Below are 13,024 nucleotides of genomic sequence, written 5' to 3'. Positions count from 1 at the left end.
TATAAATGCCTATTCTTGTCCGCAAAGCGCGGACAAGAATAGGACATGTTATATTTTTTTAGCAGGGCCACGGAACGGAGCAAAGGATGCGGACAGCACACAGAGTGCTGTCCACATGTTTTGCGGCCCCGTTAAAGGGAATGGGTCCGCATGGCGGCTTGGATGCGGACCAAAACAACGGCCGTGTGCATGAGGCCTAAGGGAGATGGTAAAAACAATAATCACTTCATTCAGGAGAAGTGCTGCAAGGCATAGTTTTAAGAAAGGACTCCAGAATTATTTTATGGCCAATGCAAGTATTTTCTGAGCCACAAACGATATTGAAAATGATGTGAATACAACCTAACATAGACTGAGCATCGTACTGATGTCTTTACACTGCACAGATTTGATTCTGTGTAGTTTTTGTTTTGTCGCTGGAAACTAGGAGTGGTACTCCTCTCTGTTCCAATTCTGTTTATGAAAAGAAAAAGCAAGTGTCTGGACTGTGTGAATAAAAGTCCCCATGCAGTTAATAGAATTGTTTGTGGACCAACCAATTTATGTTTGAGTAGTGTTGGGCGTGAATATTCGAATATTAATCGCGAATATCGGCACTTTGAGAATTCACGAATATTTAGAATATAGTGCTATATATTCGTAATTTTGAATATTCTAGATTTTTTTTTTCTTTCATCGGTAACCTCCCTTCTTCCTTGTGGGCCAATGAGAAGTCTGCAACGTCTTTGTCTGAGCTTAGCAACATCCCTAGCAACCAATAGGAAAGTTGCCTACCCCTTACTATATAAGAACCTCCCCAGCAGCCCTTGTATGCAGTATTTTGCAGATCCGAGATAGACAGTGTTCGGTCTCTTTCACACGGGCGAGTTTTCCACGCGGGTACAATGCGTGAGGTGAACGCATTGCACCCGCACTGAATCCGGACCCATTCATTTCTATGGGGCTGTGCACATGAGAGGTGATTTTCACACATCACTTGTGCGTTGCATGAAAATCGCAGCATGTTCTATATTGTGCGTTTTTCATGCAACGCAGGCCCCCATAGAAGTGAATGGGGCTGTGTGAAAATCGCAAGCATCCGCAAGCATGGTTGCTAGGAGATGATCGGGATGGGAACCCGATCATTTTTATTTTCCTTTTATAACATGGTTATAAGGGAAAATATATAGCATTCTTAATACAGAATGCTAATTAAATTAGGGATGGAGGGGTTAAAAAAAATAAAATTAAACTCTCCTTATCCACTTGTTTGAGCTGCCCGGCTCATCGTCTTTGATGACCTGGGAGGAAAAGGACCTTTGGTGATGTCACTGCGCTCGTCACATGATCCATCACCATGGTGATGGATCATGTGATGAGCGCAGTGACGTCACCAAAGGTCCTTTTTCCTCCCAGGTCATCAAAGAAGAAGAGAGAAAAGAAGCCGGGCTGCGTGAACAAATGGATGAGGTGCGTTTAAAAAAAAAACATTTTTAACCCCTCCATCCCTATTTTACTAAGCATTCTGTATTAAGAATGCTATTATTTTTCCTTATAACCATGTTATAAGGGAAAAAAATATAATATACACAAACCCGATCACAAACCCTAACTTCCGTGAAGAAGTCCGGGTTTGGGACTGGGTACCAAACATGCCGATTTTTCTCACGCGCATGCAAAACGCATTAAAACGCTTCGCACTTGCAGGGAAAAAAATGCGCATTTTCCCACAACGCACCCGCATCTTTTCCCGCACGTCACCCGCAACGCCTGTGTGAAAGAGGCCTTAATGCTGTGCTCTGTGCTTTGCCGTGTCATTACATTAGATAGTTAGTATATACACTCACCTAAAGAATTATTAGGAACACCTGTTCTATTTCTCATTAATGCGATTATCTAGTCAACCAATCACATGGCAGTTGCTTCAATGCATGTAGGGTTGTGGTCCTGGTCAAGACATTCTCCTGAACTCCAAACTGAATGTCAGAATGGGAAAGAAAGGTGATTTAACCGCTTTAAGTCCGCCCATAGGATATAAACGTCCTATGGGTGGACCTCTATTTCTGAAAGCACGTTTTAAAACGTCCTTTCAGAAATAGCAGCTGCACGCTAATCGTGCAGCTGCTGATCGGGTTGCCCGCTGTCAGTGACAGCAGGGCAAACCGGAGATAAGGCAGGGACAGTGCCCAAGTGTCCCTGCCTTCTAGATCGCTGCAGACACAGCGCTCACCGAGCGCTGTGTCTGCAGAGCAGGAAGCGCTGTGCGCTTCCTGTTCCGGCCCGGCGGTCATGTGACCGCCGGGACCGGAGCGTGCAGGAGCTGTGTGAGGTCTCTCAGAGACCTCGATCAGCCCTGCTATGAGGCTGTACAGCGCAGAATCATGCTGTACAGCCTCTCTGGGGGATGCATTTCTTCTGTAACTGGGGCTACTATGTCAGCCCCAGTTACAGGAGAAATCAACAGTGAAAAAAAGAAGAAAAAGTGAAGCAAATGTCCCCCAGAGGTCTTGTATGACCTTATGGGGGACGAAAAGTGTAAAAAAAAAAAAAAAAAAAAAAAAAAAAAGAGTTGAAAAAAATAAAATAAAAAAAAGTTTCACATGTGAAAAAAAAAGGTCCCCAAGTAAGGAATAAAAAAAAAAATTAAAAATAGAAAAAATAAAATAAAATAGACATATTTGGTATTGCCACGTCCGTAAAAACCAGCTCTCTAAAAATATCACATGAGCTAACCCCTCAGGTGAACACCGTAAAAAAAAAAAAAAAAAAGTGTCAAAACAAGCAATTTTTGTCACCTTGCATCACAAAAGGTGCAACACCAAGTGATCAAAAATGCGTATGTCCCACAAAATGGTACCAATAAAACCGTCACCTCATCCCGCAAAAAATGAGCCCCTACATAAGAAAATCTCTCAAAAAATAAAAAAACTATAGCTCTTAGAACATGGAGACACTAAAACATTTTTTTGTTTCAAAAATGCTATTATTGTGTTTAAAGTGAAACAAATAAAAAAAAGTATACATATTAGGTATTGCCGCGTCCGTAAAAACCAGCTCTATAAAAATATCACATGAGTTAACCCCTCAGATGAACACCGTAAAAAATAAAAACTGTGTCAAAACAAGCAATTTTTGTCACCTTGCATCACAAAAGGTGCAACACCAAGTGATCAAAAACGCGTATGTCCCATAAAATGGTACCAATAAAACCGTCACCTCATCCCGCAAAAAATGAGCCCCTACATAAGAAAATCTCTCAAAAAATAAAAAAAACTATAGCTATCAGAACATGGACACATTAAAACATAATTTTTTTGTTTTAAAAATTTGATTATTGTGTAAAACTTTAATAAATGAGAAAAAGTATACATATTAGGTATCGCCACGTCCGTAACAATCTGCTCTATAAAAATGTCACTTGACTGAACCCCTCAGGTGAACGCTGTAAAAATAAATAAATAGAAACTGTGCTAAAACAACCAATTTTTTGGTCACCTTGCCCCATAAAGTGTTATAATGAATGATCAAAAAATCATATGTACCCAAAAATAGTACTAATAAAACTGGCACCTTATCCCCTAATTTCCAAAATGGGGTCACTTCTTGGGAGTTTCTACTGTAAGGGTGCATCAGGGGGCTTCAAATGGGACATGGCATCTAAAAACCATGTGGAGTTCCTTTTCTTCTGCGCCCTGCCGTGTGCCCATACAGCAGTTTACGACCACATGTGGGGTGTTTCTGTAAACCGCAGAATCTGGGTAATAAATATTGAGTTTTTTTTGGCTGTTAACCATCGATGTGTTAAAGAAAAAATTGGATTAAAATGGAAAATCTGCCCAAAAAGTGAAATTTAAAAATTTGATCTCCATTTTCCTTTAATTCTTGTGGAACGCATAAAGGGTTAACAAAGTTTGTAAAATCAGTTTTGAGTAACTTGAGGGGTGTAGTTTCTACAATGGGGTCATTTATGGGGGTATCCACTATGTAGGCCCCACAAAGTGACTTCAGACCTGAAGTGGTCCTTATAAAGTGGGTTTTGGCAATTTTCTTAAAAATTTGAAGAATTTCTTCTAAACTTCTAAGCCTTCTAACGTCCTAAAAAAAATAAAATGACATTTCCAAAATGATGCCAACATAAAGTAGACATATGGGGAATGTTAAATAATAAATATTTTATGAGGTATCACTTTCTGTTTTAAAAGCAGAGAAATTGAAATTTAGAAAATTGCAAATTTTTCAAATTTTTGGGTAAATTTGGGATGTTTTCATAAATAAAGGTGAAATATTTTAACTCAAATTTATGACGATCATGAAGTACAATGTGTCACGAGAAAACAATCTCTGAATGACTTGGATAAATAAAGGCGTTCCAAAGTTATTACCACATAAAGTGAGATATGTCAGTTTTGCAAAATTAGGCCTGGTCAGGAAGGGGGCAAATGGCCCAGATGGGAAGTGGTTAAGCAATTTTGAGCGTGGCATGGCTATTGGTGCCAGATGGGCCGGTCTGAGTATTTCACAATCTGCTCAGTTACTCGGATTTTCACGCACAACTATTTCTAGGGTTTACAAAGAATGGTGTGAAAAGGGAAAAAACATCCAGTATGCGGCAGTCCTGTCGCCGAAAATGCCTTGTTGATGCTAGAGGTCAGAGGAGAATGGGCAGACTGATTCAAGCTGATAGAAGAGCAACGTTGACTGAAATAACCACTCGTTACAACCGAGGTATGCAGCAAAGCATTTGTGAAGCCACGACACGCACAACCTTGAGGCGGATGGGCTACAACAGCAGAAGACCCCACCGGGTACCACTCATCTCCACTACAAATAGGAAAAAGAGGCTACAATTTGCACGAGCTCACCATAATTGGACTGTTGAAGACTGGAAAAATGTTGCCTGGTCTGATGAGTCTCGATTTCTGTTGAGACATTCAAATGGTAGAGTCCGAATTTGGCGTAAACAGAATGAGAATATGTATCCATCATGCCTTGTTACCACTGTGCAGGCTGGTGGTGGTGTAATGGTGTGGGGGATGTTTTCTGGGCACACTTTAGGCCCCTTAGTGCCAATTGGCCATCGTTTAAATGCCACAGGCTACCTGAGCATTGTTTCTGACAATGTCCATCCCTTCATGACCACCATGTACCCATCCTCTGATGGCTACTTCCAGCAGGATAATGCACCATGTCACAAAGCTCGAATCATTTCAAATTGGTTTCTTGAACATGACAATGAGTTCACTGTACTAAAATGGCCCCCACAGTCACCAGATCTTAACCCAATAGAGCATCTTTGGGATGTGGTGGAACGGGAGCTTCGTGCCCTGGATGTGCATCCCTCAAATCTCCATCAACTGCAAGATGCTATCCTATCAATATGGGCCAACATTTCTAAAGAATGCTATCAGCACCTTGTTGAATCAATGCCACGTAGAATTAAGACAGTTCTGAAGGCGTTCCTAATAATTCTTTAGGTGAGTGTGTGTGTGTGTGTGTGTGTGTGTGTATAATATATATTTTTCCCCTCCCCCACGACAGCACCATAGAGAGAGAGGGATCCACCCCCAGGGACAGGAAACCTACAGAAATAAAAGGGTGGAGCCTCTCTTCCCATTCAGTGGTTTCCTGTCCCTGGAGTGGGAGACCTACAGTTTCCTTTTCAGGTCTTACCATGGTCTTGTTTCCTAGGAGTTCCTAGAGGGCTACGGTTTTGCTGCCGGGGTCCATCGCGCTGCTGGGCAGGCTGTCAGGACCCTAGGATGCGGAGGTGCTCCAGGGGCCCTCCGTATCCTGCGGCAGGCATGAGGGTTACCTCTCAGGGAGAGCTCTGCCCAATGGGAGGCGCCTCATGTTGGCACAGTTGGGTGGCTATCCTCGGGTCTGGGGCTCTACCACCTAACCTTGTACTGGAGCTGTGCAGCGCTTCCACGTGGGTCCAAAGCGGTGAGCGAGTGACGCACTTCCGGTGCGCGGTAAGTATGATGACGTACTTCCGGAGCGCGCCGAGTAGGGCGCACTTCCGGATTCAGGTGGAACGCACATCGGTGCTTCCGGTTCCGGAACTAAGGAGCCGGGCGCTCTCGGTCCCTCATGTTTATTTAAAGGGGATAAGGACGGACGATCCCTGAGCCTGTACAGGACGGTCTGAAGCCAGACAATGTAGGAGGCCTTCAGTTTGTTGGCCCTGGCTTATAGTATTTAAGGGTTTTTAATACTATTCTCTTGTATCCCTGAAGTGTATAGACTCCATATTTCCCCCCATCAGAGGTTGTTATGGAGGAAGAGAGAAGACAAGAATCTGCTGAGGGTGATGTGAATCCCATCCTGGTAGTTCTTTTGATCTTCAGGGGGTAAGTGGCTTATTGTCTGTTTTTTTGCGTTGTTAAGAATTGCGCTTTGTGCTCTCTTTTCCAGCCTAAACCGAAAAAAGTGCTGGCCAAAAGAAAAAACAAAGAATGTCCGCTATGTGGTGCGGCTTTATTCGCTTCTTATGGGAAGAAGCTGTGTCAGACTTGTATTGACAAAACTATATCGGAGGAGTCACCGTCCCTGTTGGATAACATCCGGTCGCTCATCAAGACGGAGGTTAAGAATACCCTGAGGTCTGATAGAAAGGCAAGAACTTCTGTGAAAGATAAAAGTGAAAGAACATCCCAGGTCTTTTCATCAGAGGACAGTGATAGATCAGCGGGGTCATCCTCGTCTGGTTCTTCCTCGGAAGATGAGTCCATGTCCAACACCTTTTTTCCCCCTGAGGACACAGATAAATTACTAAAAGTCATTAGGTCTACCATGAACATTGAGGACGTCAAAGAGGATAAATCCGTAGCTGACTCCTTGTTTGAAGGGTTACAGGAGAAGAAGGGTCGCTGTTTTCCTGTTCACGCCAGCATCATGTCCCTAATTCAGAGGGAATGGAAAAAGCCGGGCAAGAGGGTATTTGCCTCTAGGGCCTTCAAACGTAAATACCCATTTGAAGAAGTAGCTTACTCCTCTTGGGGGAAAGCCCCTAAAATTGATGTCGCCATCTCTAAAGCATCAAAAAGATCCTCTCTCCCCTTTGAGGATACAGGGATGCTTAAGGAACCCTTAGACAAGAAGGCTGAGACCTTTCTTAAGGGTGCCTGGGAGGCCTCTACATTAGCCTTTTGCCCAGCCATAGCTGCCACGGTCACGGCTAGGACCTTATCCTTCTGGTTACAACAGCTGGGGGGGCAATTAAAAGATAGAACCCCTAGGGATCAGATCTTGTCTTCCTTGCCAACCCTACAAAAAGCGGCCGACTTCTTGACAGATGCATCGGTTGATTCCATTAAATTCAGTGCTCAGTCTGCTTCTCTCACCAATTCTGCACGGAAGGCCCTTTGGTTGAAGAGTTGGAGTGGGGGTGATTTGGCTTCTAAACAAAGATTATGCAATATCCCCTGCCAGGGAGAATTTTTGTTTGGGCCTGAGCTAGACGACCTTTTAGAAAAGGCGGCGGATAAAAAGAAAAGATTTCCGGCCCCTGGCCCTGCTTCAGTTTTTGGTCCCAGAAATAGGCAGTCCTTTCGGCCCTTCAGAGGTAATACCAGTAGGAGGTCTGGCCGAGATAGAGACCAGAGGTTTAGATCCAGGAATTCGGGGAAAGGTTTTTTATTTGGAGGCTCCTCCTCTACTAGCAAGAAGCAGACCCCACAATGACGCCAGGTTAGAGGTGGGAGGAAGACTGAAATTTTTCCAGGCCTCTTGGGAAAAGGTTGCAGGTCCTTGGGTCCTGGACATAATCCGTTCAGGTCTAAAGCCAGATTTCATCTCTTTGCCTCCGCAAAGATTTATTATTACAAAAAGTATTTGTGTAAGAGGTTCCTTTCCTATAATAAAAGAAGTTTTGGATCTTATCAGGAAAAATGTCTCAATTCCCGTTCCGCAAGAGGAACTGTCCGAAGGTTTCTTCTCCCACCTGTTTTTAGTTCCAAAACCAGACGGCACTTTCAGGGATTTGAACAAATTTCTGGTCTTCAGGAAATTCAAGATGGAGACGGTGAGGAATACGATTCAGCTTCTTTTTCCTCATTGTTTCATGGCAGTGTTGGATTTAAAGGACGCTTATTTTCACATACCGATGCACCAGAGGTTTCAGAAGTTCCTGAGAGTGGCGATTCAGATAGATCAGACAATATCAGTTCCAGGCGTTGCCCTTTGGCCTGTCCATGGCACCAAGGATTTTTACGAAGGTAGTGGCAGAGATGGTGTCGTTCATGAGGATAAAAAACATTTTGATAGTCCCATATCTAGACGATTTTCTAGCTATTGCAGATTCCTTACGGGTCTGCCAACAGAATGTTCAGTATATCATTCAGACCTTCCAGGATCTGGGATGGATAGTAAATTACAAAAAATCCAGATTGATACCGCAAAAGGTGCAGAAATTCCTGGGCCTAGTATTGAACTCCGAGACTCAAAGAACATATCTCCCAGAAGAAAAAAATCGCAAAGGTCTGGAGTCAAATAGAATCCCTCTGTTCCACCTCCCTGACTCTTCGGAAGGCTATGTCTGTACTGGGCTCTCTGAATTCCTGCATCCCGGCGGTAGAATGGGCTCAGCTTCACTCCTGACAGCTACAGTCGGAAGTTTTGACAGCCTTCAAAAGACATGGGGGAAAGCTAGATGTCAGAATAAGAATTTCAGGCACAACCAGGAAAAGCTTATCCTGGTGGCTGGTCAGAGACAATCTGATTCAGGGAATTCCATGGTCCTACCCGGATCCCATTGTCCTGACCACAGATGCAAGCCCCTGGGGGTGGGGGGCTCATGTGCTGGGATACAACTTCCAGGGTCTATGGTCCCCAGCTCAGAAGGTCTTTTCCTCCAACCGGAAAGAGTTAGTGGCAGTCAGACTGGCGGTGAAAGCTTCCTTAGCCCTTCTTGGCACAGGCCATGTAAGAATTCTGTCAATCAGACGACAGTAGCATATGTAAATCACCAAGGGGGGACAAGGTCGGTATCCCTACGGTGGGAAGCTGGGAGATTGCTAACATTATTGGAGAGACAGGTCAGTCACGTTTCGGCTCTCCACATAAAAGGGAAAGAGAATATTCAGGCGGATTTTCTCAGCAGATACCCTTTAAGACAAGTGGAATGGTCCCTCAACGCCTCAATATTTTCCAGGATCTGCAGGTCGTGGGGCACTCCAACTATAGATCTTTTCAGTACGAGCCTGAACAAGAAAGTAGAAATCTTTTGTTCTCTAAATCCAAGGGAATCCCCCTATGGGGTGGATGCGTTTCTTCTGAAGTGGAACTTCCCTCTGGCATATGCCTTTCCCCCCTTCCAGTTAATCCCAGCAGTTCTAAAAAAGATCAGGGTAGACAAAGCGAGGGTCATCCTGATTGCCCCCTTTTGGCCCAAGAGGGCATGGTTCACGCTGCTTCGAACCATGTCTATTTCGGACCCCTGGATCCTACCGGATCTACTGTTCCAGGGTCCGGTCTTCCATCCAGCAGCAGCTGGTCTCCATCTGACTGCATGGAATTTGAGCGGAGCCTATTAGTTAAAAAAGGTTTTACTCAGGAACTTATCACGACCTTACTAAAAAGTAGAAAACCAGTTACGGTTTCTATCTACGCGAGGACTTGGAAGAAGTTTATGGAGTTCAGTAAACTCAACCCTAAGCATTTGCCAGAATGTGTCCCTATTTCCCAGGTCCTGGAATTTTTGCAGAAGGGTCTTTCCTTGGGTCTCGCTAAAAGTACGCTTAAAGTGCAGGTCTCTGCTTTATCTGCCCTTTTTGAGCAAAATTTTGCCATGAATCCATGGATTGTTAGGTTTTTCAGGGCGGTAGATAGGATGACACCAGTCTCTTCCCCTAGGGTGCCCCCGTGGGACCTTAATTTAGTTCTTAATTCCCTTACCAAAGCACCTTTCGAACCCATTGATTCTATAGGTATTAAGTTTCTTACTCTCAAGCTAGTTTTGTTAGTGGCCCTTACTACGGCTAGAAGGATCAGCGAGCTGCAGGCAATTTCCATCAATCCCCCTTTTACGGTAATTCTTGATGATAGAGTTATTATTCTACCTGATCCGGCCTTTTCTCCTAAGGTATCTTCTAAATTTCATAGATCACAGGAGATTGTTCTCCCTTCCTTTTGTGACCATCCAAAGAATGCGGGAGAGATTGTGTTTCATACGCTAGATGTACGGAGATGCTTGTTGCAGTATCTCAAAGTTACGGAAGAATGGAGAAAGTCTTCTGCTTTGTTTGTTCTCTTCTCGGGATCAAATAAAGGGAGGAAGGCTACCAAAAGTACCTTGTCCAGATGGCTTAGACTGGCCATTATTCAGTCTTACTTGGAGGAGGGCCTGTCTCCTCCCCTTTCGGTGAAGGCTCACTCTACGCGTTCGGTTTCCACTTCGTGGGCAGAAAGGTCGGGGGCTTCCATTGAACAAATTTGTAAGGCAGCCACGTGGTCTTCACCTTCTACCTTTTTCCGTCACTACCGTTTGGATTTACTTTCCTCTTCTGATCTTTCCTTTGGGAGAAAGGTTTTGCAAGCGGTGGTCCCTCCCTAGGAAGGGTTCTTTTCTCTGTAATTCTCTCTATGGTGCTGTCGTGGGGGAGGGGAAAAATGATGATTACACTTACCGGTAATCGGATTTTCCAGACCCCACGACGGCACCCTTCCTAATTCCCACCCTTGGTGATTGGTTTCTTCTATGATCGAAAAAAATAAAAATAAAAAATTGTATATTTTGATGTAGTTAATAATTGTGCAATGTATAAGCAGTTATGATGTTCTGTTCGGAATAACCAATGGTGTAGGAGTCCCTCTCTTGCTCTGTAATCCACTGAATGGGAAGAGAGGCTCCACCCTTTTATTTCTGTAGGTTTCCTGTCCCTGGGGGTGGATCCCTCTCTCTCTATGGTGCTGTCGTGGGGTCTGGAAAATCCGATTACCGGTAAGTGTAATCATCATTTTTTTTACAGATAGTTAGTGGGAGATAGTCAGTGTAGGTTAGATAGTGATATAGTGTAGCTGATAGATTCTGCTGTCCATACATCATAGTGCTGTGATGTCACAAGTTCACAACAATACTTAGTGCTCCAATCACTAATAAGTAGTCAGACCTGTTAAAATCTGAAGTTGCACCAAAATATTTGCATCATTAGTGCTGATTTCACAATCGCGAATATATTGGAGCACTCTATCTGCATATAAAGCTATTGTACCGTATTTTTCGGACCATAAGGCGCACCTAAAATCCCTAAATTTTCTCACAAATCGACAGTGCGCCTTATAATGCGGTGCGCCTAATGTATGGCGTTTTCTGACCTAGCACTGATATGTGTCAAAATGTTTTAGCACGGCCAGCATGTTGTACTGCGTGACTGATAGCGTTAAGTTTGAAATCCGCTTCATAAGCATGTCTCTTAACAGGAGACATTTTTGGGGCAGCGGGTATAGAAAATGAACGAATGAATGCGCACACCTCCTGACTACAATGGCCGTAATGCTCAATCCAAGCAGTGCAGCTTCCTAGAATTGGTAATCCTAGGAAGCTGCACTGCTTGGATTGGGCATTACGGCCATTGTAGTCAGGGGGTGTGCGCATTCATTCGTTCATTTTCTATACCGGTACTCGCTGCCCTAAAAATGGCTCCTGTTAAGAGACATGCTTATGAAGCGGATTTCAAACTTAACGCTATCAGACACGCAGTACAACATGGAAATAGAGCAGCTGCGAGAGAATTCAACATTAATGAATCAATGGTACGGAAGTGGAGGAAGCAAGAAGATGCCCTGCGCCAGGTAAAGAAGACCAAACTGAGTTTCCGAGGAAACAAAGCAAGATGGCCACAGTTGGAGGACAAAATTGAACAGTGGGTTATTGAACAGAGAACCGCAGGTAGAAGTGTCTCTACTGTCTCTATTCGACTCAAAGCAACAGCAATAGCACGCGACATGGAGATCAACGACTTTCGAGGAGGTCCCTCTTGGTGCTTCCGTTTTATGAAAAGGCGTAATCTCTCCATCCGCACAAGAACTACAATCTCACAGCAACTGCCAAAGGATTACCAAGAAAAGCTGGCCATTTTCCGTACCTACTGCAAGAGCAAGATCAATGAATTGAAGATCCGGCCAGAACACATCACCAACATGGACGAGGTCCCCCTTACCTTTGATATCCCCGTAAACCGTACTGTCGAGAGAACAGGGACCAGTACAGTATCTATACGCACTACAGGAAACGAGAAGTCATCCTTCACTGTAGTTCTCGGTTGCCAGGCTAATGGCCAGAAACTACCACCCATGGTAATTTTCAAAAGGAAGACTCTGCCAAAAGAAAAGTTTCCGGTTGGCATCATCATCAAGGCTAACCCGAAGGGCTGGATGGACGAGGAGAAGATGAGTGATTGGCTGGGAGAGGTTTACGTCAAGAGACCGGATGGCTTTTTCCACCAATCTCCGTCCCTATTGATCTATGACTCCATGCGCGCCCATCTGACCGATACTGTCAAAGCCAAAGTGAAGAAAACTAATTCGGTGCTTGCCATCATTCCGGGTGGATTAACCAAAGAACTCCAGCCACTAGATATTGGTGTCAACAGGTCGTTTAAAGCTAAATTGCGAGCTGCGTGGGAGCATTGGATGACAGAAGGCGAACACACATTCACCAACACAGGGAGGCAACGCCGGGCGAGTTACGCCACTATCTGCCAGTGGATCGTGGATGCCTGGGCGGAGGTATCAGTCTCCAGTGTCATCCGAGCTTTCAGGAAGGCTGGAATTATCACTGAAGAGCTACCGGTAAGTACCGATAACAGCAACGAGACTGACTCGGATAATGATGGGAATTATGAGAGGGATACTGGCGTGCTTGATGCCGAAATCGCCCAATTGTTAAACTCGGACACTGAAGATGAAGAATTTGATGGATTTGCGGGAGAAGAATAAAGTGAAAAAGTTAGTGTATTGTTTGTATTTCATTTTACTGAACAATGTTGAGAGTTATTGTTAAAGACCATTTTATGGTTATTATGAAAGAGTTGAATAAAATTTGACT

Source organism: Bufo gargarizans, chromosome 3 (assembly GCF_014858855.1).
Source record: "Bufo gargarizans isolate SCDJY-AF-19 chromosome 3, ASM1485885v1, whole genome shotgun sequence".
Taxonomy (NCBI): Eukaryota; Metazoa; Chordata; class Amphibia; order Anura; family Bufonidae; genus Bufo; species Bufo gargarizans.
The sequence above is the reverse complement of the archived record's forward strand: the minus strand, read 5'-3'. Positions refer to the sequence as shown.